The sequence below is a fragment of the Chiloscyllium punctatum genome, chromosome 49 (assembly GCF_047496795.1).
Source record: "Chiloscyllium punctatum isolate Juve2018m chromosome 49, sChiPun1.3, whole genome shotgun sequence".
NCBI lineage: Eukaryota > Metazoa > Chordata > Chondrichthyes > Orectolobiformes > Hemiscylliidae > Chiloscyllium > Chiloscyllium punctatum.
Genome location: NC_092787.1, coordinates 51,678,788 through 51,699,514, shown reverse-complemented (window position 1 = coordinate 51,699,514; position 20,727 = coordinate 51,678,788). Strand labels below are relative to the sequence as shown.

General features: G+C 37.9%; 1 long non-coding RNA gene across 1 annotated transcript in view; it reads right to left on the bottom strand.

Annotated features, from left to right (window-relative positions):
* Positions 1 to 5,498: 5,498 nt before the first annotated feature.
* Positions 5,499 to 20,727, bottom strand: part of LOC140469461 (uncharacterized) — a 63,337-nt gene continuing 48,108 nt past the window's right edge. Inside the window, exons 2-4 of the long non-coding RNA XR_011956117.1 lie at positions 18,515 to 18,597; positions 15,478 to 15,559; positions 5,499 to 5,673 (exon numbers count right to left, since the gene is read on the bottom strand). This is a non-coding gene — a long non-coding RNA (uncharacterized lncRNA). The remainder of the gene's footprint in view (positions 5,674 to 15,477; positions 15,560 to 18,514; positions 18,598 to 20,727) is intronic.

Here is a 20,727-nt window from a genome sequence, read left to right as displayed (position 1 = left end):
CCTGAAGTGTGGAGAGATAAGCTAGAGGAGGGTGGGGGTGGGGAGAAAGTAGCATAGAGTACAATGGGTGAGTGGGGGAGGGGATGAAGGTGATAGGTCAGGGAGGAGAGGATGGAGTGGATAGGTGGAAAAGAAGATAGGCAGGTAGGACAAGTCCAGACAAGTCAAGGGGACAGTTACTGAGCTGGAAGTTTAGAACTCGGGTGAGGTGGGGGAAGGGGAAATGAGGAAACTGTTGAAGTCCACATTGATGCCCTGGGGTTGAAGTGTTCCGAGGCGGAACATGATGCATTCTTCCTCCAGGTGTCTGGTGGTGAGGGAGCGGCGGTGAAGGAGGCCCAGGACCTCCATGTCCTTGGCAGAGTGGGAGGGGGAGTTGAAATATTTACCTCATTAGATGGTACAGATCCATTGAAAAATGTTCTACTAATTTATACAACTGATAAGATTGGTGATTGAACCTGGACTTGGTATTACTAAAGTTCGTTGGGGACTAAATTGTACACCAAATTCTTTAATCAATGCATCATTCTCAACAATACTTTCTTCCATGCTTGCCTCAGCAGAATGTCATCAACTATTGGATCTGCAGTATACAATGAATGTTGACTTTTTGTCATCGTTCTTTCATGTGCAGATTTGATGCAGTTCTGTAAGGAAATACATTTCTAGAACTCTCAATTCTGGCCTCACTGTTGGCCATACACATTTTTGTAATGCTTTAAAATGGCAAGTCAACACTGGATCTGACCCTCTATTGACTATTGTCCTTTACTGCCCCCTGCTGATCAAAGAAGGCTTGGGTTTCCACTGTTTCCAGTCAAGTGTTCCTTTTCTCTGTTTCATTTTCCAGTGTATTGCCATTCTTTGAAGATCCTTTGCCTCAGCTTCAGTGTCCTCACCATTCACAGCTCTTGCTCTTTGTAGGCTCACAGTCCTTCTCTTTTGCCATATCTGTTAGCACAGATATACTAACCCTTACCTTATGGCATATATAAAGCCAGACAGTTTGCCATGTTTGTCAACAGTGATCAGTGGGAATGAGTAAACTATTGTTAACTTTTTGTTCTTACATTTTGTTATCATTCCATTTTCTGAGACACTCCATTATTAAGTCTTGAAGTTCAGCCAAACATTCATTATAGCCATATGCAGAAACAAATGTTTGACTCTTTTTTTTCCCCTCTGGATACTGTTCCCAGATGGGGCATGAGTAAAACTATTTAACTGTGCCTTGCAAAATCTTCTTGAACCTGGACTCTGGTTCACGATTCCTCTGGAGGAGCTGTTGAAAAATATCCCAGAGCCATTAAAATAGTTTGGGAGATGATGGCTACCCCTGCAATCATACTGACTAAGTCAGTGGTTACAGCCATTGAATTGAATAACCCTTATCTCGCGCTGGTGGAATTTGCCATTTTTGCAGATCTCCAAAATCAGTCGCAAAATCAAACAAGATGCCATTATAATCTTTCTGTTGAGCTGAACAAATTTGTTTGTGGTATTCTTCTTTTCATAGTAGTTGCTATAGAAATGAAAATTACTGTTGTAGTTAAATAATTAATGGAAATTGTCTAAAAAAAGTCAGTTAATACTAATGCCATTGATATTTACATCATTTTACCGAATTGTGTTGAAGTTTCAGAATACATAAATCGAATAGCAATGTTCTTTTATTTTGAAATTAGTCAAATGTATTATGTAACATTTTGCACAAGAAATAGAGTTTTGTACTGAAGATATGTGTTTTGAGTGTCTTTTTAAGATGTCACCAAGGACACTGCTTATAAATGGTTTCATTTGTTATAGAAGGTTTGACATCTCTAATAAAACAGACAAAAGAATTCACTGATGTGTACAATCCTTAGTTTCTATTATCATATATTTTCAATCCATTTATTTCTAACCACATTAACATAATTAAAATTAGTGATTAAAAATATTGATATGTAATCAACCATATTCATGCTAGCATAAAGAAATTTTCTTCAAACTAATACTGCAAAATGATTAATGGAGACCAATGCCACATTTAAAACAATAACCTGTACTAATGTTGTGTTTTCTTTCTTAAGTAATAACATAGCCCAAAACACTTAAACATTAAAAGACCAAAGGTCCTTGATTTTTATATGCTTTTAATTGAAAATCTACAACGGTGAATACATCAATTCAACTGCTGGTACATCAATTCATCAATACTAAATGGCTTTGGAGTGTTTAACACCAGGAATCGCTTGCTATTCTTTGAAAATATTGCAAGCTTTTCACTCCCAGAGCTGATTGAACCACAATATTGTGCGTTGTAGCTTTCAAACTCTGTCAACTTTCCCAAATTTATCTATTTGATTGAACTTTCAGTGCAAACAATCTATTTCCCACTAGGAATCGATCCTTAATCAGCCTGTCTGTAATTCTGTCTCAATTTTGATTGACTGAACACAAGTTATCTTCCAATTGTTGTTCATACTTTAATTTGTCATGCTCCTTTCCAAGTCAGTTCCTTTAAAACTCAAAGTGAGTGGTTGAGTATTGCCCTGACGGTTCCTGCTCCATTGGCCATAATTAGATTTGCTCAAAGATGAAATATTTACAAGATCTACAAACAGCGTTACAAGTCTTCCTTTAATTCTCCATTAATAGATAGCAAATATCGATACTGAAAATCTAAGAGCCTTCAATATATCCAGATTTAATCAGCTGCAGTAGTGAAGGGCAGAATCAAACAACTCCAAATCATCAATAATCATAGATACTGAAGTGGAATAGAGTAGACAAGCTTGTTAAATTCCAAAACCATCTTGAAATAATTTTAAAATATTCTCTGTGCTTACCAACTTGAAAATAAATTCTTCTTGTAAAGTATTTCCATCATGCTAACATTATCCTAATGAGTCCTGGGTCAATATTGGAGGTCAGAAGCTGACCTCCCCCACAATGATATGCAGTACAAGGGGAGGCGGTGGCCTGTTAATCCAATGACCCAGATAATGTTCTGGGGACTTGGGTTCGAATACTGCCATGGCACATAGTGGAATTTGAATTCAATAAATATCTGAAATTAAGAGTCTCATGATGACCATGAATCCATTGTTGATTGTTGGAAAAACCATCTGGTTCACTAATGTCCTTTAGGGAAGGAAGTTGCCATCCTTACTTGGTCTGGACTACATGTGATTCCAGACCCACAGCAATGCGATTTACTCTTAATTGCCCAATGGACAATAAATGCTGCCCAGCCAATGATGCCCCATCCTGTGAATGAATGAAAAAAAGTTCAATACACATCAGAAGGACACCATTTTTAATAGCAATAACAGCAAAATGGGACACTGCTCACAGAGTGACTTGGTTCGAAACATAGCCTCCTCTAAATAAAATGTACTATGTTTATCTAGAAACACTCTATTTCCTTTTATTTTTGTCTCTCTGCAATAGTTGAAAAGATTGCATTGCTTAAAAGATGTATACCAAAAAGTGCATTGGTTTTACTTTAAAGAGAAATTGAGATTAACAAGATTATTCTCCAACAACAAAATACCTAAAACATCTAATTTATTTTCTTTGTTTTTATCACAATTATAATTTACAACCTCTCAATTGCAAATCATCAAGTATTTTATATTTTTCACCTGAAATGATCAACATTTAGACTGATTTTTTTAAAACGCTGACATTTCTGACATCCACAGTTACATCACTGCATCTTTCAGAGTCTCAGAGCCATTGACACAGAGCTACTGTGTCAATGGCTCTGAGACTCTGAAAGATGCAGTGATTCAAGGAATTGAGTAGAATTGTAGAGATTCAAGGAATTGAGTAGAATTGAGGAATTAACTGTCATGAAGAAAAGGACATTGGGAGCAAGGAGGGCTTCGGGAAACATTAAATCAACAATGCATTATATCGCTAACTAACATTTAGGCAGGCAGCATTTATAAATAGTTTGTGTAAATATTTCAACACTGCATTCTGTCAGGTACATGCATTTGCTCCTTGGTGAGCTTCCATTGTGAATGCTTAATGACCCTCTTCATCATTATACAGGCAGCAGCTAAACAACCCGATTTATTTTAATATCATCCTCCGTTACCTCCTGCCGCAATACATAAAGAATACATGAAGGCCATGATTATCTGAGCAGAGAAATCTGAAAAAAAATGTTGGCGCAGTCCTCAGTTATGACTCATTACTGAGGTTTCTTTCCAAGACCCTTGTTAGCTTGGTTTCAGTGATATACAAATGCTTTAACTTTTAATTGTCACTGTTTAATGCAGCTGCTGTATTAGAACAAGAAGTGACAACAAGAAGAAGGTAGGCCCCAAAGGGTCAGAGGCACAGAAACTGATTACACCATCCCACAGGTTTCAGAAGGTCATTTGGTAATTGTATTTTGGACCAGTCCGGATTCCCAGATGGCTCTTCGACAAGATGGGTATAGTGTAAAATAATCATTTACCATTATAATGTTTAAAAGATGGTGTCGTTGGAATAAGCAGCAATACTTTATTTAAAGGATACATGAGCAGACAGTGGAAGAGAATGCAATTACAGTGCAGCAAGCAATCAAATGTTGGAATGGAAGCAAAGCCCAGGAGCAGAATATTTTTCATATTGCTCACTTTTGTCTTCTCTTGCACTCAATCCCCTGCAGGGAGCCAAGTGTCACATCAACACAGGTGAGATAAATGAGCCCCCATGGTGTGTTCTTACCAGATGAGTAAAGCTAAGCTGAGAAGCAATTGCACAGAGTGAACAAAGATAACAGTGACAAATTAAAGGAATCAATTCATTTTCTGGGTAATAATTCAATATTAGTCTGTTTCAGATATAGATAACTATGCATACTCCCCAGGACATCAAAGTGCACATCTACAGAGAGGACCCTAATTCTTATGGATAACACAAAAGAGACAATCAGAGCTTACCAATATTGTGGAATAAATTGGACAGCCTATGAAGGGTAGAGTTCAGAATGTCAATGTCCAATTTATTCTGGTCCTTTCCAAGTTTTACTATAGCAGCGCTCATCGAGCGTCTTGGCATTAAAATGCACGTTGGGCATAAAATTGCTGTTCTTATCCACTTGTTCATTAAATACACCAGAACAATTTAGGCCATAACCACTCAATAATGTTGATAAAGTGTAGCACTGGAGAAGCACAGCAGGTCAGGCAGTATCTGAGGAAGAGGAGAGTTGATATTTCAGGCAGGACCCCACATCGGTCCTGATGAAGATGCTGCCTGACCTGCTACGCTTTTTCCAGTGCCACACTTTATCGACTTTGACTCTACAGTATCTGCATTCCTCATCATCTCCCACTCAATAATAGACCAATTTGTAATGGTATGGAAAATTTTAATTAATGCCAACCTTGTTAGCAATAAAAATGAACTTTTACATGTGTTTCATTACATTATTTCAAACTTTCTTTGAGCTATGATCAAAATTAAATCAGACTTACTTTTTCTTTTCCTTACTTTCACATTTCATTCTTCATCAAGTCTCTCTTACCACTTGTTTAATCTTCAGCAAATTATTCTGCATTAAATTAAATATTCTGTCACATCCTGGATAAGACTCAGTGTCTCAATGATAATTCTTCAAGTTAATTGCTTTGTAGGGAGATAGGTCCTTGTTTGCCCTGTTCACACAGATCCCTGTGGAGTTCTCTGCAATGTAGTAGGAATGTAGTGACAATTAATTGTTGCTAACAAGCCCAAGAAATATTTATAAGCAGCATATGTCATTTATTTGCCACTGACTCAAAAATTCTGAGCCACTGTGTTGGCCAACTTTCCCATGTTCTGTATTGCTCAATATCACAGCAATTATTTGCTTGAGAAGGTAAAGTCACCATAATATTAAAAGGACTTCTCTCTCATTAGAGAAAGACAACTAGCTGTGGTTTAGTTAAAGGATCACCACACCTCAGGTGAGAGGTGAGGTTGAGAAGGAAGTCCCTTCAATGTTAACTTCAGCTGGTGTAGAAATTGAACTCATGTTATTGATATCACTCTACATTGCAAACCAACTGTCCAGCCAAATGAATGACACACTTTGATTCATTGGCAATAATGACCTTCAGAATCCATCTGCTTTGTTTAAATTTAAATAAAACTTTGTAGTTAACTATCAGTCATCATCTAACTGATGAATTCTCCATAACAACGCCTTTACCACTAAGAGTCCATTGGACAACCAATTAGGATGCTCTTTTCATAAAGTTTAAACATGTTGTTCTCCTTACAATGGTTTATTGGACAATGGTATATTGGTATATTGGTATAGTATATTGTCACGACAAGTGCAAGATGGAAGGCCTTAACAAATATGTTTTGGCTCAGCAATATTCAACTTCTGTTTTATCAATCATTTTTTGCAATGTCCCAAGGTGTTTCATAGGGCATCCTTAAAGCAGAACCTTGTAGCAGGTTTTTGGGCAGTGACCAAGCCATTGTTTGGGAAAAGGTTTGAAGGAAAATGTTAATGGAAGAAAGAGAAATAAAGTGGTTTTCAGAAGGAATTCCAGAATTTAAGGCCTTGGCAGCTGAAAGAATTATTTCCAACATTGAAGTGATAAAACATCAGAGATGTAGAAAAAGTCAACATTGGAGCAGGACAGATATTTTGGAGCATTGCAATGCTGTTGGAGATTAAAATGATAGGAACCAGCTGACCACGAAACAAAAGACATCTATGTACTGAATACATGCTCCCAGATGGGAAAGGTAAGTACATGGCAGAGATAAAGTACATGTGAGGTAGCAAAGAGAAGAGTGTGAGGGAGCAAACAGAACAGTATGGCATTTATCCTGGAGAAGACACTGCTGACATATCCTCCATATTCTGCAGGCCATGCAGACCTGGGTACCAACTTCAGACCAGGTTGGCAAGGTCTGGTGGCACCACCATCTCTGCTGGTCTTCCCAGAAGAGGACTCCTCTCCTTTGCACCACCCTGTCCACCCAAGACCTCCACATCCTTTTGGAGAATCACAGAACTTTCTTCCCGTTCTCTGTCCTTGACAGAGTAAGACAGCTTTTGAATGACAGTGCTAACCCAGGTGCTCAGCAATCTTCTAAAGATGGCATAGATGAATAAATGTTGATCTTTTGAAAAATATCCACTGGGTATTAAGGTGTTCTGGGGTTAGCACTTGGTGAGTTGAGGTGGAAGCTGGATATGAGAGACGCCATAGGGATGTGAAAGGTAATCGATGAGGTATGTTTGACAAGATAGGGTGAGAAATGTAACAAGACTTTTAAAATCCTCCAATTAACTTAGTAAAAGTCATACTTAGCCAGGAAGTGTAAGACTTAGCCCAATGTAACAAACTCCAATTATAAATGGGACAACCTGTAGTTGAAGATTAGGGAGTATGAAACATTAATGTAAGCCTTGATTTTTGTTAAATACAATACTATCAGGAACAATTGAACAATAGTATAAGCCTCACTTCATGAAGAATAAACTTTAAAGAATTGCTTTCTTCAAATGGCGATAAGCTCTTGGAACCATCTGCCAGTTGGAAATTAGAGCCAAAAACATTGCAAATGTTCAAAATTCAATTTGATGCTGAAACAAGTTGTCATAGTGAAGTGTCTGGTGAATCAAATGACCTTCACTCATTCTTTTCATTGTTGATAAGCCAACACTGTATAATTTTTAATAATTATGAAATTTTGGTGATGGAGCAACAATGGGACAATACAATGAAAAAAATTAAACTGAAAGAAAGCACTAAAAATATTGGAAAGCTGGAACAAAATCAGAAATATTGGAGGCACTGAGCTGCTCAATCATGACCTGTAGTGTCATGACCCTCATGAGATGAGTGGACTGGAAATCAAGCTTCACTAATCCAACAGCCATTACAAATGTGAAGTATTACCTATTTAATCACTAGGATTGATAATTTGCCTGACTGTAACCACCATCGAACATTAAAAAAACTCACACCAGGTTTTATTAATAAACAAGCAAAAACACTCATCCAAACAAAATTAGTCTTTATAAGTGGTGAAAATGTATCATTTATGATTATTATGAAAACTTCAACTTTACCCTTTTTAAACACATACACACACACGTGCATGTGCACAGACTCACACACACGCGTGTTAACATGAAAATGGACCAAACAGATGAGACAGAAGATTTTCAGGTTTATCATGGGTGAAAAATATAGACAAAAAGGAACAAAGTCTGTGGATTGAGATTGCAACCCACAAAGGGAAACAAGGGTGACTTATTCACGATTCCTTTGGGGTGTTTGGTAAAGACATTGCATTGTTGTTGAGCATGGCAACCTTCAATTCAGTAGCTGGTCAGTTGGTTTAAGGTCTTTTGCTTGAGTTGGAAGTTATTCTTCTCACTGTCTTTCAATATTAGTTTTGATCCATTGAGCGAGAGAATGAGAGAAATCCAGCAGAACTGACTCACTTGGAGGCTTTTGACAATCTACTCCTTACTCTCAGTTCTGTAACTAAGCTGTTGCTTAAAACTGATTCAAAAGCTGTCACTGGGTGACTTATTTATTTTTCAATCCATTGGCACCTGGTGCCAGGTAGTTCCCACAAAAGTATTAAAACCCATTTTTTTCCAAGAGTTACATAGTCTTGTATAATGAATGAGTGAACCAAACATAGTTCAATTTGTTTTCTTCAAGTTATAATAATTGAAATAAAGACTCTGCAACACATCTCCAAGTTTCTATTTTCAGTTTTTATTTCAGTGTTTATTGCAACCCTGGTGTTAGAAAATGTAAATGAGTGGAAAAAGTAGATGAGTTCAAGTAAAAACTTCTCCTGAATTGAAAAACTACATCATTGTCATAGTAAATGGCTGCATCCTTGTCTCTAACACAATCACTGCACCTGAAGTAATTCATAGTACGTGAAACACTTCAAGATGCGATAAGACGTAAGTGTGTTTTTCTGAAATAAAACTGCAGAATATTAAAATATCTAAACAATAGAATTCATTAAAATGAACCCTCTAATTTTCCTAACATATGATCATTGCTCTTCTACTTCTGCAACCTTAAGTTAGAGATTCCATATTTATCTATTGCAAACTTCAATTATAAAAGAGACAACCTGTAATTGAAGATTAGGAAATATCAAACATTAATGTGAGCCTTGATTTTTATTACATAAAACTTTCAGGACCTTTTGATCAAGAGTATAAGCCGAGATTTATGAAGAATAAACTCAAAGGAATTGCTTTCTTCAAATGGCAATAAGTTCTTGGAACCATCTGCCAGTTGGAAATTAAAGCCAAAAACATTGAAAATATTCAAAATTCCATTTGAGGTTGAAGCAATGAGCATGTTATCACATAGTTACATAAATCTTGAATTGACGACTTCAGGATCTTGTGATTTTACTTGCCCATGGAGCTCCACAATTTATACCAATACCAAATTTTCTGTGTGCCACCTAATACTTCATGGCCTGCATGACTTCAGATTTTCCCAGTTTTGAGTTAGCTGAGTATTCCATTATTGAAGAAACTTTAAAATCATGCTCTCTTCCTTTTGTCCCTTTCTGCCCTTTATAGCTCTCCCCCCACCTTTCTTCCTCTCTCCCTCTTTTGCAGTTCTTCACTGACCTCATTGCAAACTCTCGATCTCCTTTTTTCAGTCTTATTTTTCCGCCACTTACTTGGCCTCTTCGAGTCACTGATCATACCAAACTCATTCCTTTAGGTCAAACCTTGCTTTCCCTCACCCCCATATCCTCAGAACTGAACTTTTTTTGGGTGTTTCTCAGGCTTTTTGGAATGTGAATTTGTTCTCTTTGAACGTTACTGCCAAAGAATTTTTGATACCAGCCAAAGCTTGCTGACAGGAAGCTGTAGCTGACAGGAAACAACAAATTTCCTTATGGTGAGTGGAGCTTATTTACAGAGACATCGCATATCAATGTAACAAGGTTTTTGTGTGGGCTACATTCTTGCCAATATGAAGATGGCCATTTGAGGATAATTTGAATTTTTGCAAATGTCATAAAATGATTTGCTTTCTCTCAGAGTTATACCACAGTTGGCTATAGAAACACAGCAACTATGTAGAACACATGGTATTTGTTGTCTACCAATGTCTTACAAGTTCCATTTGGGAACTCTACAGCCTTCTGTGTTCAATATCTAGTTCAACAATTTTAGGGTTTGAGCTTTTCCCTTGACTTTACCCCAACCTCCACACACCAGACCTTGTTATCACCTCACCAGCTATTACACACAATACTTTGTAACTGGATCCTGGACTTTCTGACTGAGAGACCTCAGTCAGGCTCAATTGGGGACAGCATCTGCAACACCAGCACGCTGAGCGCAGGGTGCCCCAGGGCTGTGTACTTAGTCCACTGCTTTTCACCCTGCTGATGCACGACTATGCAGCTTTGCACAGGTTGAATCACTTCATCAAGTTTGCTGATGATATGATTATAGTCAGTCTCATCAGCACAAACGAGTCAGCACACAGAATGGAGGTGCAGCAGCTAATGGACTGGTGCAGAGCTAACAATCTGTCTCTGAACGTGGACAAGACAAAAGAGATGGTTGTTGACTGCAGGAGGGCACGGAGTGACCACTCTCCATTTGACATTGATAGCTCCCCCATGGAGTTCGTGAAGAGCACCAAATTTCTTGGCGTACACCTGGCAGAGAATCTCACCTGCACTCTCAACAGCAGCTCCATAGCCAAGAAAGCCCAGCAGCATCTCTACTTTCTGTGCAGGCTGAGGAGAGCCCACCTCCCATCTCCATCCTCACCACATGCTATGGAGAGTTCGTTGAGAGTACCCTGAGCTACTGCATCACTGCCTGGTTGGGGAATTGCACTGACTCAGATCGCAGGACCCTGCAACGGATAGTGAGGACAGCTGAGAGGATCATTGGGTCTCTCTTCCCTCAATTACAGGCGTTTACACTACACACTGCAACCGAAAGGCTAAGAGCATTGTGGAAGACCCCCACACAACCCTCACTCAAACTTTTCTCCTTCCTGACATCTGGCAGAAGATATCGGAGCATTCGGTCTCTCACGGTCAGACTGTGTAACAGTTTCTTCATCCAAGCCATCAGGCTCCTTAACATAGTATGATCAGACTCTTTCCCATCTGAAATTCTTTGCATGACTTTGAATTGCTGCTAGAACACTGTCTATGATTTATCATTCTTCTATTACATTCTAACTTGCGTGTTTTGCACTTCTTATGCACTTTATGCCATGTACGATTGTCTCGTTTGTGCTGTCCATGTAGCATCCTTGGTCCTGGAGGAACGCTGTCTCATTTTTACTGTTACTCTACTTTACTATTAACTGCCCTCATTTGTAACTATTCATTTTCCTACACTGACAATTAACCACTCCTTTGTCTGTCCACTGTCTTCTCCTCCTTTAGGCTCTATCCCCACCTATTGTTTACTCTTTAGCCCTTCCCCTCACCTTATTCTCTGCAGAAAACCCAACATTTTCCTAGCTAGCATCAGTTCTGAGGAAGGGTCACTGGGCCTGAAACATTAACTTAAATTTCTCTCCATAGATGCTGCCAGATTTGCTGAGTTTTTCTAGCAATTTCTGTTTTTGTTTCTGACAATTTCATGTTGATCAATCTAAAATCCAGAGGAATTCTAAATTGAAGTGATTTCTTGAATTTATTGCCATTTAATTTTATTTGAAGATATATGACTCTGCTGTGCAAACTCTGTTCACATCATCCGAACATGTGATGGAAGTAATTTGATTAGTAAGTTTCTAAAGATAACAGGATATGTAAAATGATTTGTTACCTTTAAAGCAAAATACAAATATGTTTTGTCGAGATTGCAAAGAGTTAGGAAAATCTCTGAGAATGGATTAACTGAACAGACCTTTCAAACAGCGAACTCCAGAGGCACAATGTAGCATATGGTCTCCTTCTTTGCTATATGTTTCTGTAATTTTATATTTGAATATTGTGGAATAGTTACTGCTTTGGGCACAATTGTCAATTTTGGCACAAAATTCTCTTCATTTTGAGAAATAATTTCTTCCTAAATTTGCATCCAAAGCCATTTGCATTTCGTCCAAAGCTAAGGGTTGTGAACTAGTAACAATTAAGCAGCATTTCAGAATATAGTTTTAAATTGAAAATGTTTACGAAATTCCTTCAGAGAGATGGCTTGGTAAAGTTTGATAAATGTTGCTGAAGTGCTTTTTCAAATCATTATTATTTTAAATCAGAGTCAATCCATTGCCTGTGAATAAACTGATTTTAATTTACTGACAATAATGAAGCACATTTGAGATTAAACTCCTGGCCTGCAACTCTATAAATTATTTCTGATCAAAGCAAATATACCAAGCAGATCAGCTCAATGACTGGAGCATGAGGGAAAAACAAACTTGCAATGTAGGACCTGAAGGCATGTAACTTCATGCGTCTAGTGTTCTTTCTTTGACAGGTAGTTGGTGGTAAATTAACTGCTCTGTATATGTTGTTACACTGTGATGGATAGCAATGAGTGAATTATCAGATAGTTACACAAATCTTGAATTGACAACTTCAGGAGCTTGTGTTTTTACTGGTTCACAAAGCTCTACAATTTATGTCAACACCAAATTTGCTGAGTGCCACCTAATATTTCATAAAGTAAGAATTGATTTTCATTGTTGGAAAGGTCATGTTTTGCCAGCCTAAGCTTCTGTCCAGAGCTGAGGCTCTGTGATCTTACTCAATAGTTCAATGTGACATGACATTCTTGAAGTCAACCAGTGCAAGTTGTTGCCATTTGTTTCAAATTGAGTTTCTGCTGCTTTGTTTCAAATTGATGTTTGACATTGTCACCACATAAACGTCAAAAGGCAATGAAGGATAAAACAAATCATTGGAAACTACTACTGTGTTTAACAAGGGTGATACGTGCTACATGATTCTGTGTGAATTAGGGTGGAAAATACACCACTGTCAGTTTTGTGATCAAGGACTTGGAGTGGGAATCACTACAGCAAAGATGGGAAGAAAACTAAACTAACAACATACTATAAAGTGTGGAATGAGCTGGTGGAATTGTTAGAAGCAAGTACCTGGTGCACTCTGATAATCACAAAACTTGAGGCAGATATCCACATAATCTACAAAGATCATTTATTTCCAAGACAGTACATTAACAATCTTTCTTTCCAAAGTCAATCCCAGGCTGGAACCAGCTGCCAAGGGAAGTAACAAGAGCAAAAATCTTGAAGACCCACAGGTGGGTTATTTCTACTGATAAGTTTATAAGGTACACAAAATCAGCAGGTCATGTCTGATTATCCTCGTGCTAACTATATAAGTACTGGTGAAACATAAAAATACATGTTTGGTATGCTAACATGACGAAAGTAGAGGCAGGAAGGAGACACTGCAATTGCTTTCACTATATGTTGTGCTTCTTAAAAGACCGGAAAAAAAAACACGTGAAGGCAGCAGAAGACATCCTGAAAGACAATGGCTAAAAACATTATTTAGACCTTTGGAGAGCTCACTGACTAGTCCCAGTATGACCCACAATGATTTGAGTGTGATACACACACAAATAATATTCAAAACAAGCCTGCCACTACTAACAGAAATGTAATTGATATGTACATTCACATAACAAATATCTCGCATCATTCCATGTAAAACTTTGCTCTCTGGAAGTGAAACTCACCCTGGTAAATGTAGAGTGGCCAAATGTTAATCAACAGCTTGTCTTATCAACTATTTTCTCCATCAAAACAATTGATCTTGCATATTCACAGATGCAGTCACCTTCAAACAACCTAATGTTGTTTGTGAAACATGAGCCTAAAAAATATGCTGAGTGACATTCAAGAACAAATAATAGATGTATTTGTGCCAATTTATTTGGGGGAAACTTTAAGTTTTACTGCTGGGAGCAACACAGATAACAGCACTTCACATACTATTTTATGTTATGCCAGACCTTTTCTAATGAATTAAATGGGAAAATAATCAGTCTGTGGGATGCACTTTGGGTGTCAGATTCAGTATCGTATTGCTTCAATCTTGTCATAAAATAGTCATTTGGTAGTACAGAATTTGTGCATTGTGCCATGTTCAACATTAGATATGATTCTTTGCTGAGGCAGTATTTGCTAAGTAATCCTGAGTGTGTGAAGAATTACATTGATCTGCATTGTGGCACACTAATACACATTTATTAATTCACTAAGTCCTGTTTGCATACAGTATGAATATACTACTCAGTGGGTTTCAACTCAACAGATTTGACTGCAGCCATTGTTTCATTGTTCAGGATAATGTCTTGACCAATTGGAGTTAAGATTTAAATGAAGCTTAGCAGTTAACTTTCAGTCATTATTAATTGGTGCATTCTACATGCCAATTCCTGTATTAATCAGAATCCATTGGTCAACTAATATACACTCCTCTCACAACTTGGTTTTGCTGCATTTTGATACTTCTTGCAAATTGGCCCAACAACTGCAAAAGAATACCTCCACGAAATTTCATCAACACCTTGTCATTAAAGATAAAGTTGATCTCATCTGCTTTCTATTATATTGGTGGCACTTATCTTCACTAAATGGCATCCTGAATTATTGAAGGGCCTCCAAATCAAAATATGCACCACGTCTCAGCTGGAAAGTGGGTCAACCCCCATGTTCCAGTGTTAATCCGCAGCACATGCCATTAAAGGTTGAAGTTCTCGCTCAAAGAACATGTATACAACAACAATGCTGACATTGCAGTGGGGCACTGAGGGAGTGCTGCATTGTTGGAGCTGCCAGATGATAAAGCAAGGCTCTATCTGTCTGATAATGTGGATGTTAAAGGTGCCAGGTTACAATTAAAAGAACACTGTAACTCTGCCTGGTGTCCGAGCCAATAATTGGACACAACTACACTAAATATCAGACTGTCTGCTCATTGTCACATTGCTGAATGTTTTGCCCAAATCGGCTGCTAAGTACTTTGTTGGATATTGAGATCTTCTAAGGTAATGAAAGGTCAATTGAAGGTCATCTGTTTCATTCTTTTGATGTGTTGGCTGTCTTTGAAGTGAAGGATAAAGTAATGACATTTTAGGTGCATTGGTTGGTGCTTATACTCTATACAACAATATCTAAATTAGAACTGAAGTAGTGAGGAAACAATTTGAGTATTTGATGGGCATTTTGATGATGAAATCGCTACATAAAAATATAAAAACTTTTGGAAACAATGAACATTGATATTTTGTGCCAACACTGTTACTTCACCTAACTTATTCATCTACATGCATTCAATAAAAAAATTATTCCAAAGTCCAGTGAGGAGATGGTTTACACTTATAAAGCAATCTTGAACACATTTGAGATTAGTAATAAAAGACATTTATCAAACATATTGTAATGTAAGGTAGATTATAAAGCTAGGCTATTGATGGATAATAAAATTCAATTGTTCATCCTTTACAAACAACTTTTGCGTGCTCACCAAGAATAGCAATCATTGTCATGCTTTTTAAGTCTGGATTGGTGAAGACCACTTCAGGCCAAAATCAATATCGATGCTGGGTCTAAAGGAAAACATAGAAATATTATTCATTTGTCTGCCTTTGATGAACATTCGTCCAAGAATTTGACTGCCGCCATGGGAACTGATGAAGAGATATGCAAACCACCTCCTGCCAAGACAACAGCTTTTGTAGCAGATTGACTGCAATTAATTTCAGTATCAGTGAGAGATGGAGGCTCTTTTTTGTACTAATTATATTCTTAGTGAATTTCTGAAACATTTAGTTTAGTTCAATTTGACATACAGATATTAGGGTGTGAAATATTTCTTGTTTCATTATTCACAGCATCTATCATATTAACCATTGTCATTAATTTGACTAAGAAGTTGTTCCTGGTCTTCACAATGAGGAAAGTGATCTTATTTAAGATGGCCACAATTGGTACCATGAAGTATTTGTCACCTTTACAAGTACATTTTATCAGCTGAGGGTATTTTTTGAAAGGTGTGTAACTGAGGGAAGAGAGACCCGACGATTCTCTCAGCTATCCTCACTATGCGTTGCAGGATCTTATGATCCGAGATGGTGCAATTCCCGAACCAAGCAGTGATGCGGCAGCTCAATGAGCCCTCTGTAGAATGTGGGCTTTCCTCAGTCTACACAGAAGGTAAAGACGCTGCTGGACTTTCCTGGGTATGGAATTGAAGATCTAGGTGATATACTCTGTCAGGTTTATGCCAAGACATTTGGTGCGCTTCATGATCTCCACAGGGGAGCCATCGATGTCCAGCAGAGAGGGGTTGCTCCATGCCCCCCTGAAGTCATAGTCTGCAGGTGCTGTAGGAACTGCTCACTTCACACATTGGACCTGGCGTAGTATTAAGGATGGCTTAGGTCACAGACTTCTGTGACTTCCTCAGAATTCTCAATTTCCCTGTCTTTTATACCCAGGTTAACAGAAAGCATGGGCAGGTTTCCATTTTTAAAAAGAATGACAATTTATTACAGAATAAATTTACTCTATCTCCAGGTAAAGATTTATAAACCATTGGCACATAACTTGATCAATTAAAACTCCAATCCCCTTATAAACAACCTGTCTCCACACCCATGTAAATAGGAAAAAAAATGGGTGTGATGAAGGGAGGGGGAATTTGACAAAAACGTTCAGTAGTTCCTGTGCATAAGATTTTCTGAGATAATCCTTTTGCTGATCAGAACATTGCTTCCTTATCTTCATTCTTTAGATACTTTCACTTGTTTACAGGAGTCACAGGGTAACTGGTAACTGGTTTTTGACTTGTCTTTTTGAAAGTCACATCTTACTGTAACTGAAAAAGTGAAAATAACTGGCTATCTTCCAGCTTATAGAGCAAAAACAGCTCCATTTCCTCTAGAGGTCCAATATTTCCACCAAAATGTTCATACCCTTCCCCCCACCCCCCCACCCCCCCCCCCCCCAGCTACTTAGCTGCTTGTCAGTTGTGTAGTTGCTCGCAGGTAGTAGGTTTTGGAACCTTCTCTAATTGTTTATTGTCTGTATTTTTACTCCTTTATCAATTTTGGTTTGCAAGTGAGATTGAATTATGGACTTTGTGTAGTAAAAGGAAAAGAACAGACCAGACAAACTTTTATAAGGTCTAGCCTGGAGGTTATTTGAAGGTTGATTCTTGTTCAAAAGGGTTCCCAACAATCCCAGGAAGAGCATTGTGTTTCAACCGATAGCTGAAGTTGGCTATTAACAAGGTCAGTACCTGAGAATTGGTTCTGGTAAGTCTGGAAGAAATCTTATGCTCAAATAGATGGCAGAGGTTGAATGGTAATTGAGGCCTCAGGAAAAGTCTTTCAGACTATCAGGGCATGACTATAGTTGGAGCTGTGTTTGAAACATGTTTTCTAGGGGAAATTATCTTGGCGGCAGATTAGACAGCATGAAGATTTGAAAGCTTTCTGCTTAAACTCCCACCAGAACTTTTGGCAGCCTAAAAACTAGAAAGGAGTGTTAGAAGAGTCCTGAGAGAACTGAGAAAGTGATCCATATCAATGGCTTAAAAAAAAATCAGTCAACATTTGGGTGGCACAATGGATCAAAGGTTAGCACTGCTGCCTCACAGAGCTAGGGACCAGGTTCAATTTCCCATCTTGGGTGACTGTCTGGTGTTTGCGCATTCTCTCTGTGCCTGAGTGCGTTTCTGATGGTTTCCTTCCACAACCCAAAGATGTGCAGGTTAGGTGGATTAACCATGGTAAATGCTAAGAGGCTAGGGTGGGAGGCTAGGTCCAGGTGAAAGGATTAGTCTCAACTCAATGTCCCCTTTGTGCAATTTCGGGATTCTATGACTCTATGCTCGTGAAACAATACATCATGAAACCATTTAAGTAACCTGGCCAGTTTGTTATTTTCTTTTATTCATCCCTCAACTGTGTTGATTTGTCTGCCTTCTGTGTGAATGGGGGCTGATTGCAAATGTTTTGTGTTTAAAGCAGAGATATCAATCAGATTACTTTGTTGTTTCATTTTTTTCTCTGTTAAATACACAATACCTTTAGCAGAGAATTATTTGTTTCAGACATAAAATCAGTAACTGAAATTAATTATTCACAAAGATTGGGATTGGTTATTCAAAGTTTGGTCAGGAACCTTTGGAGTAGATGTTGGCAGTCTTCAATGGTTTACTTTTGCGGTGTTGTGAATACAGAGGTAGAAAGGCTAATTTGGTTCATCTGTCTGGTCTCTGCATTGCAACTAAGGCCTTTGTCATTGATAAATGGTCTCTAGCCCCCAGACTAATCAACTATTCATTGCCCGCCAGAAGTCCATTCTTGTGCCTGTCTCCAGCTCATCTATAAACTCAGTTTTCATTCCAGTTCTGAAGAAGGCTCATTGGATCTGAAATATTTACTCTGCTTTCTTTCCATAGCTCCTGCCAGACCTGGTTGGTTTTTCCAGTGATTCCTGTTTTTCTCCAGGTTTCCTTTCCTGCTTGAACAAACAACTGTGTAAACAGTACTTACAATGGCTACCCCGTTACTGGCTTCTAAAAGGTGCAACATTCTTCAACAATCCTTGGGCTATACAACAGCTCTGTTCCTTTGTCCTGCACAATCAAAAATACAAAATGTTTTTTTAAAGTGTCTTCACAATAGATATTTTAATATAACTTACTTCATATTTTTGACTATTGAACTAATGGCATTTGGGTTTTCTGTGCATCTAAAAGTTTAATGATTGTTTTCAATTATTTAATTTAATAGTCAAATTAAATGATTTAATTTAACCTCTTGTTGTTTCTGTAGCCAAAATGATATCTGTTACAAAAAGCATTCTGAAAGAGACAATTTGGAGAGACTATGGAAATGTGTTTAGTTTGGGAGGCTTATGAGCAGACATAGTGAACATTTGTACATAGGGTTCAGTTTAGAAGGGCAAAGATTATTTTTATTTTAATTTTCGTTAGGAGAAACACTTATAATGTGGGGAAAAAAGACTCTTTAGTTTCAATTTGGACAACTTTGTCAAAGTCTTAGATGAAACTGGATACATAAAGTAATTGCTCCAGAGAAAGCGAGGTGGTTTAGGAATGTTGAGAAAAATGTTCCACCAATGTAAAGAATTTAGTATAAAAGTTCCAGATCAGAAATGTTTGGTTAAAACACTGAAGTCTATACTTGCAGCTCACGCTCGGTTGTATGAAGGCGTATCAGACTGGGGTACATTAAAATTAAACCTTTTGAAGTGGATTCTTTCTACATGAGTACACAAAAGCAGTATCATTGGGATTAATGGGATTGCATTTTACCTCGTATTTCAAAATCTTTAAAATTTATGTCATTTGTACATAGCTTAGTTTATTCCATCTTCTCTTATTTTGTATAATAAACTTCTGTTTTAATTGTTAAAACCAATTCTGCATCATGATGTGCGTAAGTTTCAGTGAGAGGCGACCCCATTAAAATAAGAATAAATTATGACCTATGAAGCTGGTTTTCCACCTGGAATTTGACTTGTCCAATAATTGCATCAGTTAGGATCATAACACACTATTCAGATATTATTGTTTCAACTGTCGACCATTTGGGACCTCCTCTACACCAGAGATTTTCCAAACATCAATGTCCAAAGTCCTGAAAGGGAGACAAGGAACTATTTGCCATATGAATAATATCTTAGTGTGTGGTAAAATAAAGAAAAGAAAAACATGACTAGAGAATCAGAGATGTGTTAGAGAAACCACAGAACACAGGCCTTACATGAAATGAGAAATGCAAATTCTCCAGCGAAACAATTATATTTCTGGGTCATATTATCAGAGAACGGAAACCATGGTTGATCCAAGAAATTTAAGACACATCAGGGAATTTCCAGCACAGAAATGCATAAATAATGTACAGTGTTTTGAGCAGTGATGAATCAGGTAGGAAAGTTTATCTAAGGCTGAGTCAGTCTTACTCAAACTATAAGAGAGCTTTTGAAAAAAAGACAAAATGAGGGGATTAAAGTCAGGAACAGGCTGCAGTTTTCTGAAATGATTGCAGAGGAACTGCCTTTTCTGAGGATGTTGTACATTGAAACCCAGGTTTATTCACAAAGTAAATTCAAATGCAATGTACAAACAGTCAGTTGCAATCACTGTTTAAGTACAAACTTATGTAACGCAAAGCTGAGTCTATTTTACACTGAAGGACTTGAAAGAGACTGAACAAAGGTATGCAAACTTAGAGAAAGAAGTGTTGGCCATCACATAGGGTCATAAATGGTTCATAAATTATCTCATGGAACTAAAACTCCAGTTTGAGATGGATCACAAGCCGTTGGCAGCGTTATTATGATCAAGAAGAATCTTTTAAAATGTCTCATAAAATACAGATTTAGAATTAGCCTGATGAGGTATGACTCTGGAAATTATTAGATTACTTTACAGAATGGAAACAGGCCCTTCAGCCCAACAAGTCCACACCAACCCAGACCCATTCCCCCTATGCTATGGGCAATTTAGCATGGCCAATTCACCTAACCTGCACAGTTTTGGACTGTGGGAGGAAACCGGAGCAAACCTGCACAGACACAGGGAGAGTGTTCAAATGCCACACAGAGAGTCGCCTGAGGCGGGAATTGAACCCAGGTCTCTGGCGCTGTGAAGCAGCAGTGCTAACTGCTGTGCCACTGTGCCACCCACTGTTGGCTTTCATATTCTAGGCAAGGTAAGGCTTGAGCAGGAATAAAAGGA